At 41.2% G+C, this 17,373-nt stretch overlaps 1 protein-coding gene across 6 annotated transcripts in view; it reads left to right on the top strand.

Annotated features, from left to right (window-relative positions):
- Window positions 1-17,373, top strand: part of LOC121281002 (disabled homolog 2-interacting protein-like) — a 425,229-nt gene that overhangs the window by 261,899 nt on the left and 145,957 nt on the right. The window lies entirely within an intron of this gene.

Raw genomic sequence — 17,373 nt, forward strand, 5'->3', positions numbered from 1 at the left:
GTAGGTAGAGACTTACCTTGTGCCTCCCTAAAAGTGATGTGGTCCTCTTTGTGAAGCCTGGTGCTGGTGACAGTGAGTGCTGACTGAAGCAAGGTAGAGAAATAAATCTTGAAATCCTGAGTGAAGTGCAGCTCACCAGGTACACGTCTCTTATGTGCTGTTATAAAACACGTCGGCATGTTTTCCCGCCAATGTGGGTGGACGATCCAATGGGGGAGATGATTCTGGCGGGCTTGCCTTATAATGAAACGCTGATGTATTACTATGAAGTTCCCAACGTCTTATGGCGGGCCATATTTCCTGCCATTAGCGGGCTGAGTGGATGATCACGAACTGGTTTCATGCTGTCGTGAAACCGATCACGCCATATTGTCTGCTCACGCCACCGAATATGCCCAACGCCAGCGGGTACGGAAAACCCCGGCCTTGGTTTAACTAGTTTGTGCGGATGCCTCGAAGTCAACAGAAACTCCTTGAGGACCTGCCACACCATTCCCTACAGACTTTGGCAACTTTAAATAACTATAGCAAAATACCAAATAGTTATAGAACCTATGCAACAGCCAGAATAAGTCAACCAACAACTAAAATGTACACGTTTGATTCCTTTAAATAGTACTAGTGGGGTGAGAGGGGTCCTTGTTGCTGCTGAGACACTTATTCAGCCATGTAAAGTTAAGAGAGAATGTTAGCTAGAAAATTGAGTTTCAAAATGGCATGCTTGTGTCCAATCAGCATTGTATGCAGATGCCATCTTGGACACCAAATGCCACCCATAGCGCCTAAACAAAAGGGCACTAATGATCCACATTTTTCACCACCTGTTTTCTTATCAGCTTGTTATAATGTTGAAGGGTTTTAACTGAGGAAAACTTTTTCAATCAAATCTCACAATAAATGAGGCACTTAAGTATATTGGTTTTATGCGTTTTATGGACACTGGCTTCTTTGTTCTTAGATATCATGGAAAAAAGTAACAACAACACTAAGAGAGACTATTTTTGGCACTGTCAGCACCCACTGCTGCTCAATTATTTTCCCATCTTTCAAGGCAAGTATATTGGACATGGAGTTTTAACAACTGAGCATGGAGTTTTAACAGTTGAGGATTTTTGCACAGGGAAGTACCAGCCATAGAAAATCATGGATATTTTTACAACCAAACCTAAGATATATAGTATCCACCAGAACATGTTTTGTTTTTTTCATCAAGGTCATACAGCTCTCTTTCCCTTTCTCTCTTTCTATCTCTTCAAGGTGGTTGGGCTAACTCACTTAGTCTTAGATGACTTGTCTAATTAAAGCTGCTGTGTCAGAGAGGCTGACTTGTAACAACCTTTTCCTTGTAATGTCAGTTGGTTCCTGTCTAAAGCTCCCTTTTGTGCAGGTGTTGAAATATAAATTGTTTTTTAACCCAAATCATGAAACGCCCAAAACCAATTGTTTTTATTTCTGTTCTGAAAAATTTGGATGGCTAATCAAAATGGAAGGGCAATGTACTTCTATGGTATCTAAATGTAACAGAAATGTACCTGTGTAGTATCTATACGTCACAGAAATGTACTTGTGTAGTATCCCTACCTCACAGAAATGTACCTGTGTAGAATCCATATCTCACAGAAATGTACCTGTGTAGTATCCATACCTCACAGAAATGTACCAGTGGTGGTATCTATGTCATGGAAATGTACCAATGTGGTATTGATACATCACAAAAATGTACCTTTTGTAGTATCAGAACATCACCAAAATGTACCTGTGTGGTATCTATACATCACCAGAACTTACCTGTATGGTATCTGTGCTAACAGAATGTATATACTTATGTGGTATCTATACATCACCACAATTTAGCAGTGTGGCACCTACATGTTGAAGAATGACTTTTAAAAAGACTTCATCTCTATTTCCTGTATCTGAAGAGATTTCTTCTAATCTCTGAACTGCTGACATTTTGGGTGTTTGCGTCCACATTAATAATGACATCTGGTTGAGTTATGTAAAATTATTCTGTCTATGCCTTTTCTGAAATCAATTCACACTGCATGATTGTCCTGGCATGACTGTTTTATTACTTTCTTGTTTGAACTAGATATTCCAGAAAAAGCCTTTTGGAGATGGTTAAATATTAGCTGTGTGTTAAAATTCAAGGAGCTTTCAAACGTTGATCCTGTTATAGGGTAGATATGAAGATATTTTGTGGCAATGTAGCACAGGCTGAAGACACTAAGCTCAGTGTTTGTGTGATGGACGCAGAAAGCAGTAATGTCCTTCAACAAAGTTGCAGTTTTATGGCATTTCTAATTTGAAATTATTATTGAAAAGCTAAAGTTTCCCTTTAATTTTAAATGTGATAATTCATGCAGATCTTTAAAGTGCCAAAGATACACAGTGTGAATATTAGTGTAGACACGTTCATGCATTTGTATGAGATTCTATTGTCCATTAAGTTAAAGTGAATAGCTGAACACCTCAGTTAAAACAGTGGACAAAGAAATTTCAATGCATTATACTGTCACAAAAATATAATAACTCTCGTAACATTATTGTGATTTATTGTAAAAGTCAATGGGGTTTGGATAGTCTCTCTTTCTGTGTGTGGGATTTAATTTAATTGAATTGGAGACAGCTGGTCTGGAGGCTATGACTCATCAAAAGAAGTTAGGTTTGAAATGCTAAGTACGTAAACATGGCTGGAGTTTTAGAACGTGAAGTGAGGAGAATTTGCAATTTTAGATAAATTAGGGTAGTTTGAATTACAAAGAGATGGTAGGATGGTACTCCTAGCCAGAGAAGCTAGGCCAAGCAGTGAGTTTTTTTTTCCCCAAAGATTACTGACAATATTTGCACCATGAATAGATTTATATTATGAGAAAAGTAAAGCTCCAAAGATATATGAGAACAATGGAATTTGCATTAAAAGGGAGAAACATGTATAAATGGAAATGAGGCTATGTGTCAGGGAAGGTGTTGTAAGATCTACCAGAAGTGCGAAAAGCCTCCTGTAGTTGTGCATTAAGCTTGATGTCAACAGAAACCGAAGCTGGAAAAAGCCATTTTGAATTCTAAAGTCTAGAGTATTGTGTTAACTGGCTGGAATCTATTCAAAATTATTATTTTTTGTTTGCTGTTGCCTTAACGGGGGTGTTTTAGGAATTATTGGGGGTTTTAGGCGTCATTATAGGAGTAATTTGTAGACCTATGTATGTGCTTGAAATCTTCTCTTTTGTTAATAAGTGTTTAATTTAGTTTTCTAAAAAAATCTCTGAAGTCTGGGTGGGCTCATTACTGCTGAATTCAGGGTATGCATCTCGAAATAAATACAAATTGCAAACGTGATCAAGTTTCCTTTGTGGTTTTGATCTGCCTGGCGCACATCACCTGCCGGATCAAAATAGTACGTTAATGTTTGCACAGTGCACTTTCAATACCTCTTGATGCAGTGGTGCAAATTTAGTGGCTTTGTTCTCATTTGTAAGCAACTGTGTTCAGTTCACTTATCCCATCAAAACTCTGCCTGATTCGTTTGTTATGACCCCGTGAGGAGGGGTAAAAATTGACTCTCCTAATTTACTATTCCAGGGCTGGCTGTAACAGGATTTTGTTGTGAATTTAGTGAGTGTGCACTTCGCCAATACTGCAGGAGTCCCACCATGTACGCTTTCAGATTATAAAGAATTAATCAGACAGGTTTTCTAAAGTTTAAATCAAAGAACGAAATAAGTTTATTGACCCTGCTCTTCAACTTTTAAAAAAACTAGGTAAATGATACTCACTCACTCAAATACATACACATACACACTAGTACGGATGGTAGAATATGACGAAAGACTTAAAGATTTTTTATAGTTTGTAAAAAAGATAAACAATCAAAGAAATATATTGTTAACTGTCCTTTGACTGGTCTCGATGCAGTGATTCCACTTTGTAGCCGTTTTGTACAGTTGTCTTCTTGGGTGTAGCTGTATAGAGCAAATTCCCAAGTTTTATTCCCAAAAGATCTCAGTTTGCAGTGACTCCTTTTCTTAGGATTATTATTCTGCGATATCCATGCACAATACTTCCAAGAGAGAGAGATGTAGCTCTTGCAGTCTTTCATCATATCCTTCTGATCTCTGCTCTGACTTGGTCTAAGTTTCTTAAAAGCCTTGCTAGCTGTATATTCCTGAGGAATTCCATTACCTTATCTGCTATAGTCATTGTGCTGTGGAACAGGTAATTACATTTTTGATGCCTCATCTTTTGAAGAGGAATAGTGTAAAAATTAACAGGAGATGGAGTCTTCTATGCTCCCATGGGGAGAGAGAGGGTGGTTGACATTCTGTTCCTTTTCACCCCAGTTGGGGGTGGAATCCAAGTTTATGTTCGGCTGGCTGGCAGTCTTTCCATTGTTTCAATGGGATTACAGTTTATCAAAAATCCAGCCAGAAAAAAGGCATTAGAAATTGTATTTTTTTGTAATTAATTATTACCCGTGAAAGGCAAAACTGAGTCTTGTCTTGTTCATCCTGTAAAGAGATAACCATATTCATCATCTGAGGTGTTTGGTAGTGTGGTAATCTGAGGTGCATTATACCTTTAAGAGAATGTGAGCAGATTGACCGCGTGATTGAATTACCTAATTGCTGTGTAGTGCGGGCTACAATGTTAACCAGCAGTTTAGAATAGGTTCTGGTTGGGGAAGCACACGTGTTAGTGCTCTGTTACTTGTGTTAATGAACAACATGTGCTTCAACTTACATTGGTCTCTGCATCTGCAGTATATTGTTACCAACTCACTCACCAGTAGATAGGCGTGCACCTGTGTTCACTGAGCAAAGCGACCCAACAGAAGGAACATAACTGGCGACAAGGCAAAACATGACCAGTCGACGACACCAAAGAAAGTCACAAAAATTAAACAGAAGTAAATCAGCCATACCTTGCAAGGCGATTGTAAGCACTGCCTTCATCATAGTCATCAAAGTTATCTCCTTCCAGTATGCCACAGTTTGGCCGTATCGAACCGTTTGATTAGACCACCAATGACTGGTCACATTATATTGAACATCTTGAGTCCTTTTTGGCCAATGACATAACAAGGGAGGAGAAGAGGCGAATGATCTTCTTATCGACATGTGGCAGTAAAATATATGGCTAATTCGTAGTCTACCGGCACCCAATGCCTCAGATTCCAAGAGCTTTGATGAATTGGTAAATTTTGTGAAAAGCCATTTTCAGCCGAAACCCTTAGTAACAACGCAGCGTTTTAATTTTACTTCGAGGTATCGTGCCCCTGGAGAGACAGTCGCTTGCTATGTAGCAGCCTTAAAACAATTAACAGATTACTTAAGAACTCTTGATGTCAATTAATGACACGTTAAGAGACCAATTAGTATGTGGGATTAATGAAGATGCCATCCAAAAAAGGTCATTGTCAGAAACAAATTTAGACTTCAGCAAGGTGCTGGAGTTGGCGCTCACAATGGAGAGTACAGTCAGGGATTCAGAAGCAATCAAGGAAGCACAAAATGGCGTCGTCCTTCACGTCAGGAGGGAAGCACTGGTTAGAAATGGCACGGAAGCGCTGGGCTCCGCAGAAAGATGGGAAACAGCCACCATTAACAGAACAGCAAAAAGCAATGGTTTAACAGAAAAAAACCGCAATAATAACGGCAGAAATGGAACCAGACAACCTGTAAGTGAACGACAATTTAAAAGAATTGAGTGTTTCTACTGCCATCATAATAGGCACAGTATGCGATATTGTAAAGACAGATTAAGAAAAGACTTTAAGCAGAGAGGTAGAAATCGTAAAATCCACATAATAGAGGAACCAGAAGCAACAGAGTCAGATATTTGCTCACTACACAACTTAAAAATGGGTAAAACAGAGCCAATAGACGTGACAGTGGAAGTCAGCGGGAAACCCATTCGAATGGAGGTGGATACAGGAGCATCCACGACAGTCGTAGGGGAACATACATTCAAATATCTGAATGAAGGAGATCACTCATTAAATCTGGAAAATTCAGATGCTAAGTTAAAGACGTATACTGGTGAAGACATACAAGTAAGTGGTATATGCAGGTTCCAGTACAGTATGGAAATCATTTTTATCCCTGATAGTGGTAGCAGGGGAGGGTCCACGTCTGCTTGGTCGGAACTGGCTTAAGGAAATAAAGTTAGAATGCACCGAGATTTTTCAATTCAGAATGAAAGAGTTGCAAAAATTATTACAGAATATGCCTCCATTTTCACGGAAGAGCTTGGGAAGGTTCAGGGGCTGAAAGCTAAAATCCACGTGGATTCTGGGGCAATCCCAGATTCTTGAAGGCGAGGCCAGTCCCCTATGCATTACGAGAAAAAGGTGATGTCGAATTAGACAGGCTAGAAAGGTTGGGAGTCTTACAACCTGTACAGTTTTCCAAATGGGCATCACCTATAGTTCCAGTACTAAAGCCTGACCAGTGTGTATGTGGGGACTACATTAACAAAGCATCTGATACTGAAAATTGATGAACTGTACTCCAAGCTGGCAGGGTGATCCGTGTATATGAAGCTCGACATGAGCCACATCAAACTACAAAAGGCCTCTCGAGATTTTGTGACTATTAACAAATGCAGGGGGTTATATCAATATACCAGGTTACCCTTCAGAGTCTCATCAACTTGTGCCATTTTCCAACGGACATTGGAAAATTTACTGCAAGGTTTATCTCGATGATATCCTAGTAACAGACCAACTGATTAAGAATGCTTGGCTAACCTGGAAGGAGTATTGAAGCGTTTCTCAGAAGCCGAGTATGTTTGAAAAGAGAAAAAATGTATCCTCCAAGCAAAAGAAGTGGTTTACCTGGATCATGGAGTTGACTCACTGGGCCTTCACCCTGTAGAAGACAAGGTGAGAACTATTTGTGAGGTGCCAGCACCGAAAAACACCGCAGAACTCATTATCATTGAGAATGATAATGGCCATTTTCTCCCAAATTTGTTAACAGTACTGGTTCCATTAACGGTTTACTCAAGAAAAATCACAGGTGGACTTGGCAAGCTCCACAACAACAAGTTTTTATGGCTGTAAAGCAGTTGCTACAGTCATCGGCCCTGTTGGTACATTTCAACCCAAAGAGAGAATTAATTTTGACCTGCGATACATCCCCTCATGGAGTAGGGACAGTACTCTCCCACTGGATGGCACCAAATGGCCCATTGGTTATGTCTCAAGAACACTTAGCGTTGTGGAACAAAGATACTCACAAATAGAGAAACAGGGCTTATCCATCGTATTTCACATTAAGAAGTTCCACCAATACATCCAAGGTCGTTACTTTACTATTGTATCCAACCACAAGCTACTACTAGGCTTGTTCATGGAAGATAAGGCAGTACCCCAATTACCTCTGCACGCATCCAAAGGTGGGCACTGATTCTACCTGTTTATGAATATATTTTTATCCACCGGATGGGAAGCCAGATTGCAAATGCCGACGTATGTTAGACCATCCTTGGGAATGGCTAGGATGCCATGGGTCCACTCCAAGTTGACTGGATGGGGCCTTTTTTTGGGCACAATGCTCCTCTTGATTATAGACGCTCACTCAAAGTGGATGGATGTATACGAGGAGATCACCCACATCTGCCGCCACCATATACAGATTGCGCCAGAGTTTTGCGATACACAGGTTACCAGAGATAATAGTGTCTGATAATGGAACGGCATTCACTAGCGGGGAATTCCAAATATTTACAAGTCTCAATGGCATAACACGTAAAGACCTCGCCATACCACCCTAAATCAAATGGTTTGGCTGAGAGGGCAGTCCAGACCTTCAAGTCTGGAATGGAAAAACTGGATGGAGACTCTATTACAACTAAATTATTACATTTCCTACTCAGCTATAGGGCTACACCACACACGACCACTTGTATTACCCCTGCAGAGTTATTGATGAAGAGATATCTCAGGACACGTTTGAGTCTCATAAGGCCAAATTTAGATGGGAGGGTAGAGAGAAGTCAGGAGGTCCAGAAAAATGGACAGGATTACCACAGTCGTGAAAGAAACTTCACTGTTGGAGACACGGTTTTTGTAAAGAGTTTTGGAGATGGGCCCAGATGGCTATCAGATGAAGTTAGTGCAGTGACAGGATCCCTTTCCTGTCACATATCGGTCGATGGTCGGATAATTAGGAGACATTTAGATCACCCCAGGAAAAGGGAAACATTTACAAGAAAGGATGTGCCAAGCATTCCCGTTGGCGTCTATGCCACATATGGAAGGAACTCCACTTGGTTTGGAAGTAACTGTAGGATCCATTGAGCCCAAGAGTGTCGAAGAAAAAAACTTACAGGTTCCTACTGGAGAGCCTAGAGGACAGAGGGAGGCCTCGGATAAACCAACCAAAGTCGTAGAACTATGACTTTCAACATATTTGAAGAAGCCTCCGGAGAGACTGAATTTGTACATAGTTTATTTGTATCAAGAATGTAAATTGTACTTTCGAGTAAAGGGGGAGGGATGTAGTAATCTGAAGTGCAATACGTTTTTAAGAGAATGTGAACAGATTGATCACGTGATTGTATTACCCAATTTCTGTGTAGCACAGGCTACAATGTTATTCAGCAGTTTAGAATAGGATCTGGTTGGAGAAGCACATGTGTTAGTGCTCTGTTACTTGTGTTAATAAACAGCATGTGCTTCATCTTACATTGGTCTCTGCTGTATATTGTTTGCCAACTCATTCACCAGTAGGTAGGCATGCAACCGTGTTTGCTGAACAAAGCGACCCGACAGAAGGAACATAGGTAGAGTTTTGGTGGGTACGTTGGTGACTACTAAGGCTGATCTGTGTCAGCAGCTGTTCTTTAACCTTGCCATCAGCTTAATTGCACTACCAGTATGAATTATTCTAGGATTTTTAAATCCAATAGTTCTGTAGCTCCAATTGTATTGTCAAAATTTTAAAAGAATACAATCCACAGAGCTGCCCATAGAAATGTGCATAAAACTGATGCCAGTGAATCTCTCTGAGAAATGCAACTGAATAAGAGTGTTTTTGAACCATGATTAACACTCATGGAATAAATAGATCGGAAGACCACAATTCTTAGTGATATAGTAGCACACTTCGCTGGACAGCACTGAGCAAGTTCCAACTTAGTGCCTTTGGCCTTCAGAATACCTGTTTTAATTGTAACATGCAAATTCTCTTGGGCTCTTTTTTCAATAGGCTGTTTTCATACAGTCTAATTTTTGATCCCAATCAGTTTTGTTAATGAGCAGCAAAATTAGTCATATCAGGATGTTGTTGACTGGAAATGATTACATGAAGTGGAATGTTATACAGTCCTGTCTGCAAAACTGATCTAATTAAATCCTTCCGTAGGCTTCTGTGATTCCAACAGCCTGTTTTACACAGATTTTGTTGCATGCGTTCTAATGTATTGTAGTTTTCTGTTGTTTATCCCTGGGCTAGCACTGAGAGACGCACATCAATTTAACGTGCTTCTTGTGTTTCAAATCTTTCAATCCCCTTTTCAAGAAGAACGTCGATCACTTGAAACAAGCATTCCAGGCTGGGATAGCACTCTTGAGCTTTTATGTTCAGTACTGCTTTCAGTTTAAAACAGCCAAAACAAATAACTTGGGTGAAATACAGAAACACATATGAATAATGATGAACAATTCTATTGAACCACTCCCCTGAGTTTATTGGATGGTAAGGGCATATGACACAGCAGGATGAAATAGCAGGATGTTGAGAGATTGCAAAGAAAAAGTGAAGATTTGGCTGAAAACAGTAATCAGATAGCTATGTAATGTGGCTGCAGAATTAACTGATGTGACTTAATGCTCTCATTCTGAACAGGGTTTGTAAGGAGAAGCAAGTGCACACCCCCCCCCCCCCACCATCACTATCCCTCCCCCACATTTCCTCCAGATGCAGGAAGCCAAATCTTGCGTACTAAATTGCAGTTAGGATCCTTTGAGAAATTTTCAGTTTTATGTTGAAACTTTACCTCCAAGAAATTAAATATATTGAAGAGGGAGCATGACAATTCAACCTAAAGTTCCTGCACAGACCAATCACCAGTCGACCCATATAAGCTGTTGCTCAGCAGCACAAAACTTAAAGGACCTTCCCTCTGTTATAAGATCAGAAGTGGAGGTGTTTGCTGATGATTGTACAGTGTTAAATACCATTCGCAACTCCTCAGATACTAAAGCAGTCCATGCCTACTTTGCAGCAAGATTTGGACAACATGCAGACTTGGGTTCATAGGTGTCAAGCAATATTGGCATGGCGCAAGTGCTAGGCAATGACTATCATCACCAAGACAGAATCTAACCATCAAACCTTGATATTCAATGCATTATCATTGCTGAATCTACAGCGATGAAAATCCTGGGGGTTACAATTGACCAAAAACTGAACTGGACAGGCCATATAAATACTGTGGCTACAAGGGCAGGTCAGAATCTGGGAATTCTGCAGTGAATAGTTCACTTCCTGACTCCTTATTAGGAATAAAAAATCTCCCTGTTAACCATCTATAAGGCACAAGTTAGGACTGTGATGGAATACTCTCCCCTTACCTGGATGAATGCAGCTCCAACAACATTCGAGAAGCTGAACACCACCCACAACAAAGCAGCCCAATTGATCAGCACCCCATTGGCACCTTCAACATTGACTCCCTCCACCACAGGTGCACAGTGGCAACAGTGTATACCACCTACAGGATGCATTGCAGCAACTTGCCAAAGCTCCTTCGACACCATCTTCCAGACTCTCAACCTCTACAGTCTAGGAGAACAAGGGCAGGAGACATATGGGAATGGCACCACCTTAATCTCCCCTCCAAGCCACACACCATCCTGATTTGGAACTATATTGTTGTTCCTTCCCTGTCACCTGTTCAAAAATTCTAGAATTTACTTCCTAAGAGCACTGTGGGTGTTCAAGAAGGCTGCCCACTTCCACCTTCTCAAGGGCAGTTAAGGATGGGCAATAAGTATTGGCCTTGCCAAATGCTGACACCCCGAAGGAATAAAAAGAATTGCCTTCACTTTTTTTTTTATTTATGAAAGTTCAAAGGATCTTTTGGTATAAATCATAATTCTTTCAGTATCTGATTATTAAGTTGGATCATGAAGGGAAGACATTCTTTAATGTTCAGTCTAGGGCTTTTGATTCCTGCTTCATTAAACATCAGAATTAGTGCAACTAGTCATCAGTATCACAAATAGTATTAGCCATTGTTGGAGCCTGTCCACCAGCAACTGAAAGCAAAAAAAAGCATTTACCCCATGCTTTATCCTGCTAGTGATATTCAAATCCAATATGCTCTTGTGTTTCCAGCATTTTCGATTATTATTTCAAATTTCCATAATTCACAGTTTTTCTTTTGTTTTCTCTGCTGCTCACTGTTTGGCTGGCAGGAGGCACAGCTGGAATAATAACAGACTGAGATGCCACTTTCTCATTGATGCTGTTATAATTGGATTCCGACAGACAGGCAGTTGTAAACATTGCTAAATCTGCATGTACCTTGCTAAATCTGGTTCTTTTATGCCAATGGCTAACTTGTAGAATCATCATAAACTGAGTCTGCCAGCCTTTCATGGGAATAAGGGAATCAGATTTAGAGTTCCTCGACACTGGATTCTAAATGACAGCATCAGTATAAAAATGGCAATAAGGTCACGTTTTGCTCTCTGCTGAGGAAATGTGTTTAACTTGCATCGGCAGTCCCACTTTAAGTTCCAATTATGCTTTAAAACCCCCAAGATGAAATTTAACTTGTCATAATGACCCTAACTGAGTTTCTTCCCTTCACACCATACCCCCCTCCCCGGGGTTTTAAGAAGGTTGCTCCAAGCCAGATCATGAACCAGAGACGTTAAATTTAATTTAATTACTGTTCAGCATGCAGGCTGACTTTTAATTTACAGTTCAAATCCAATGGAGATTTGAATGAAACATTTATGCGTGACATTCAAACCACCTACCTTGCAGTCTTATACAAAATCTGTAGGAGCAATAGTGAGAGTTTTTATCTATAACCAGAACTGAATAAATAACTCCTTACAGTTCATTTTTTATGCTGAATACAGTTATGCTGGAAATTCTCTACACTTTGACTTTCCTTCATATTTATTAGCAGTTCGCCCTTGAAACTGCTTGCAGTTAGTTTGGCTCACAGAGCCCTGTGTTCCATGTAAATAATCTATACAAAACTGACATTGCCATTACAAACTGTTGAGGTGAGTATAAGGTACTCTGAACACTCTGAGGTAGCTTTTGAGCCTGCAACTCAGAGGTCAGTCACTGTACGGTTATCTCCCAGAAACAAGGCTAAAATTGAGCACCTGAGTGTTGGCATCAAGAGGAGACCCATAATAGTCTCCATTACTCCCAAAATTCTGAAAATTAAGGATAACATTTTCAAAATTGAGAAAAACTGCAACATAGTCCAGTAACTACAACTCAGAAAAATAATTTTATATTTTATACAAATGGGGCTGTATTGTTCTTCACCACATTTATTTTTGTGCATGCAATCTTGGGAAGAGGGAAAGACTGAACAAGATTTGGCCCTTAATATTTCAAAAAGTGATAGCTTTTGCAAAGTATCAGTGTACTGATTATAGGATATTATGTGATACTATTTAATGCTTAGTCCTTTGCAGCTTTGCAAAACAACAGAATACTCCTTCGTGGTCATTTTGGCAGGTAGAAGTTTAAGGAAAGAGAAAGAAAACGGATTTTTATTTTAACTCTTTTACTGAAAATATTAGTATTGATTTTGCTGTACTAGAAGCGACTTTTCATGCAGAAGAATAACTGATGTTCCCCGATTAAATTGTCACTGAGGCTTGGAAAGCACTTTGTTTTTAATAACAGTGAGATGATTGTACAGAAAATGTTGCATACAGACTATTTTGGAGTATAATTTGCAATTCTACTTTGTGTTCTCAAGCAGTTACTTCAGGTTTTGTGCCTACACTCTGAAGGTTGCAGTAGCATTGATGCAGCAAAAATAAAATACAGTTAAAGTGCAGCCATTTTATAATTGCATATTCTAAATTTTGTTAATTATTTGAAACAAAATATTTTGCATACAACCATACTTCAGATTTCATACTGAATTGTATATTGTCTTGCACGGTAACATGTCAACATCAACATTAAGTTCTTCACTTTAAACTTTTAGACAATACTTGCCATCCGCTGTGTGTTGGACTGAAACGTGAAAATATTTTTTCCGAGTCGTAGCAAATCTAAGCATATTGCAGGTCGTAGGTGTATAGCCTGTGATGCTTTTTGGAAAATGATCATGCTTCTTGCTAAAAGTTTCAGTATTAAGATGAATCTAACCTGCCAATGAAGATGTGTGGATATGCATTTTGGAGTTTTGTTTGATTGCCTTTGGGATCAAGGGAAAATTTTGCAGAAGTGGTTTAGTTCATAATTGGTAGGATGGGTTTTGATGGGCTGAATGCCTTTTCTGACTGTATGATTTCATGTAGTCATGAAAAGGCATCACCAATCTAATGTCAAGCTCGAATGGGCCACAATGTCCTTACGGCCACAGACATAGATATTTGATTTGTTGGATTGTAATTGATCAAGTTTAATTGTCACCGCTCTAAATGAAATAATGTATTCTTTATTCAGAGATAACTGCAAATTGATGTGTAAGTTATTGTATATTCGATAATGGTGTAAATCAGTTGCTTTTTTAAAAATTGGTACATTTACTCATTGTCTTGTACATCAAAGTTTAACTATAAAACTTTATACAGATGTTTTGCTTATAAGCCAAGTATCTTCAGTTCCAATATATCTGCTCCTATTTATCAGCTAAAATTTTAAAAAAGATTTGATACAAAGCCAAGTATATCCTGTAGTGTTTTTGAGGAAGATATCAAAGCGACATCCATTTCTATCCTCCCCCAAGCACAAGGATGCTTTCCACCAAGCAATGCTGGGTAGAACATTATGAATGGGAAGGTTGATTGATTTCATCCCCCACCCCATACTCCTTCCAATGTTAAAGATACCATAGCCAGTGGCAATGTATCTGCCCAAACTAAGATCAGCACAAGTGTTTCTTTTGTGAGACTAGGCTTCTACTGTTAGGGTAAAGGAACTGACTTTAGCGTGTAAATTGCTTGACGGACTAGGCTGCCTAGCAATTGAAACTGTAGAGAAGTGTTAAGTATAAGACCGGAAATTGAATCAGGATTTTCCTGTATGTGCCTGTGGGGCAGCGATTAGGGCTGAGTTTCTTGTCACAGAAACAAGCAGTTTCGAATGAAAAATCATTGAACTGAAACATTGGGTGGACTTTTCCAGTCCTGTCAGCGGTGGGTTTTGTGGCGGGCGGGAGCAGAGAACTCGGAGAGAGGCCAAAAATTGGAATTTTGTCGGCAGGAAATCAATTTAGAATTTTCCCCTCATGGTGGGTGCGTCGGGTGTAGAGTTGGCGTGCTCAAGGTGGGTGTCTCCATACTCTGGGAGGACACTACTCAATTTGTGCTACGGGTCTCAGGCAGGGCAGCACTCTGAAACAGAGATCAGCATTGCAACCAGAGAGGGAAAGGATGACAGAGACATGGGGGACAATGGGGTATGGTGGGGTTGTGGAAGCAGGAGACAATGATGGCAGGCAGGCAGAGGGGAGACCAATGGTGGGTAAGCTGGAGCCAAACATGGAATTCTAGAGTGCAGACATGGAAGTGGGTGAATTAGAATCAGACTGTATAAATAGGAGATGGTGCACATAGACCACCATCTGGCGGGGGGCAGGCAGGCAGGGCGGGGGAGGTTGTGTTCGTGTTGCAGAAGAGGAATGGGCTGCACAGAGACTCATGGAGATGGGGGAGGGAAAAGGCTTGCACATGAGGGACGGGTTGCACAGAGACTTATTGTGGGGGTGGTGGAGGGGAGGCAAAATATGTTGTGATCAGTCATGAAGGAACGGAAGAGCTCACTGAAAGACAGTCATAGATCCTGGTCTGGGGCCAATAGTCGGAGTGGGGTTTTGCAAGCCTCTTAGTCTGGGTGAGAGATTAAAGGAAGTCCGGGGCTTTTTGCACTACATAGTCAGGGTAAGAGATTAAAGGCAGTTCTGGGCTTTGCAGGCCATGCTAAAGGGCTATGCATGGCAATCACATCGTAGTCCCACTCCATGGAGGGGCAAGGTCTATGTGTTCAATTGGGATAGGACACAACTTGGTGCAGCGCGTGGTCATTGCCTTACAGTTGATGACGATGTAGTTGTCTGGCTCGGTACTGGGCTGCAGATGGGATGGTCATGGTTAAGGGAGGCATCTGCCGTCTGTAAATGGGGAAAATGTAATAAAGCAGGGTGGAGGGTGATATTCAGAGCTCTCCTGGAGGGGGTTGGGTTCCCCTCTGTATGTGACTGCACACAGCCTTGAGATGGGGAGGGGTGAGGTCCATACGGGGAATGGGGACATAACTGTGATGGGTTCAGGGTGAAGGGCTGGAATGTCCACTACAATTACGATGGGATCCAGGGATATCTCTTTAATTTCTCCTTAATTTTTGGAAGTTCAGTAGTCTAGTTAAAAGGTTGGTAAGGTAGCTGACGTGTGACAGTTAACTGTCAATCACCTGAAGCATGATTAGGGCCTGAATAGGTGTTGATTACTAACTGAAGCTTAAATAGAGCTCAGCTCTATTTAAGAAAGGGACTATTAAAAGCACATGATCGGCGAGAGACTTCATCCTGAGTGAGACACAGCCAGAGTGAGTGTGGGTATTGGCAGTTTGGTGTTCAGTGGGAATTCGGTGCAGAGGGGAAGAGATGCTCTTTGCATTTCTTCTTTGCTATCCAACTTCTTAAATCTTCAGAGAGTGGCCTTGCCCTGCTGCAGTAGAGGCTACTAGGGAGAGAAATGACTGGTAAGTAGTGGGTAAGGTCAGGTAAGTATTTACTACTTTTATTGCTTATGGCTTAAGATCTTCTTGTGGTTTATAGTTTGTATATTTTGTAGTAACGAGGATCAGGAAAGAAGGGCCCTAAGGTAATTGACTTAAAAGGATTAATTTAAAGGGATAAGTCATGGTAGGAGAGCTCAAAGCCGTGGTGTGCTCCTCGTGCTCCATGTGGGAAGCCGGGAACATTTCCAGTGCCTGGGACCAGCTTTGTGCAGGAAGTGTGTCCAGCTGCAGCTCCTGGAAGCTTGGGTTTCAGAGCTGGAACGGCGGCTGGGGACACTGTGGAGTATCCACGAGTCTGAGAGCATCGTGGATAGCACGTTTAGAGACGTGGTCACACCACAGTTGAAGGGACTTGAGGAAGGAAGGGAATAGGTGACCACCAGGCAGTCCAAGAGAAACAGGCAGGTAGTTCAGGAGTACCTTGGGGTCCCGCTCGCAAATCGGTATTCCGTTTTGGAGGCTGAGGAGGGCGCTGGTTCCTCCAGGGAGCGCAGACAGAGCCAAACTTCTGGCAGCACAAGCAGCCTGTCTGTACAAGAGGAGATGAAGAGAGGAAGAGCAATAGTAAAAGAGGATTCTATAGTCAGGGTAACAGATGGACCCTACTGTGGCTGTCAGTGTGACTCCAGGATGGTGTGTTGCCTCCCTGGTGCCAGGGTCCAGGATATCACTGGCTGCAGGGCATCCTGAAGGGGGAGGGTGATGAGGCAGAGTCATGGTACATTTTGGTACCAATGATATAGATAGAAAGAGGGATGAGGTCTTGGCATCAAGAATTCAGGGAGTTAGGTAGTAGATTGAAAAGCAGGACCTCTCGGGTTGTAATCTCTGGATTATTCCCAGTGCCACATGCTAGCGAGCACAGAAATAGGAGAATAGTGCAGATTTGGTTTAAGATTGGTGCAGGAGGGAGAGTTTTAGATTCCTGAATCACTGGGACCGTTTCTGGGGAAGGTGGGACCTGTACAAGCAGGATGGTTTACATCTGAACCAGAGCAAGACTAACATCCTTGCGGACAGGTTTGCTCGTGCTGTTGGGAGGAGTTTAAACTAATTCGGCAGGGGGAGGGGACCAGAATGTTAGCAGAATAGGGACACATTATAATACAGTAAAACAATCAAGTCAGAGGGAGTACAGCTGCATTAAGTTTCAAGGGAGTAAGGCAAGGCTGGATGGCCTCTACTTTAATGCCAGGAGTATTACATGTAAAATGGATGAGTTAAGGGTGAGGATTGACACGTGGAATTGTGACATGATAGCCATCACAGAGACATGGTTGAGGGAGGGGCAGGATTGGCAGCTCAACATTCCAGGATATAGAATCTTCAGGTAAGACAGGGGAAGGGGTAAAAGAGGAGGAGAAATTGCATTATTGGTTAAAGAGTCAGTTACTGCAGTAAGGAGAGATGATAT

This window comes from Carcharodon carcharias, chromosome 8, assembly GCF_017639515.1.
Source record: "Carcharodon carcharias isolate sCarCar2 chromosome 8, sCarCar2.pri, whole genome shotgun sequence".
Taxonomy (NCBI): Eukaryota; Metazoa; Chordata; class Chondrichthyes; order Lamniformes; family Lamnidae; genus Carcharodon; species Carcharodon carcharias.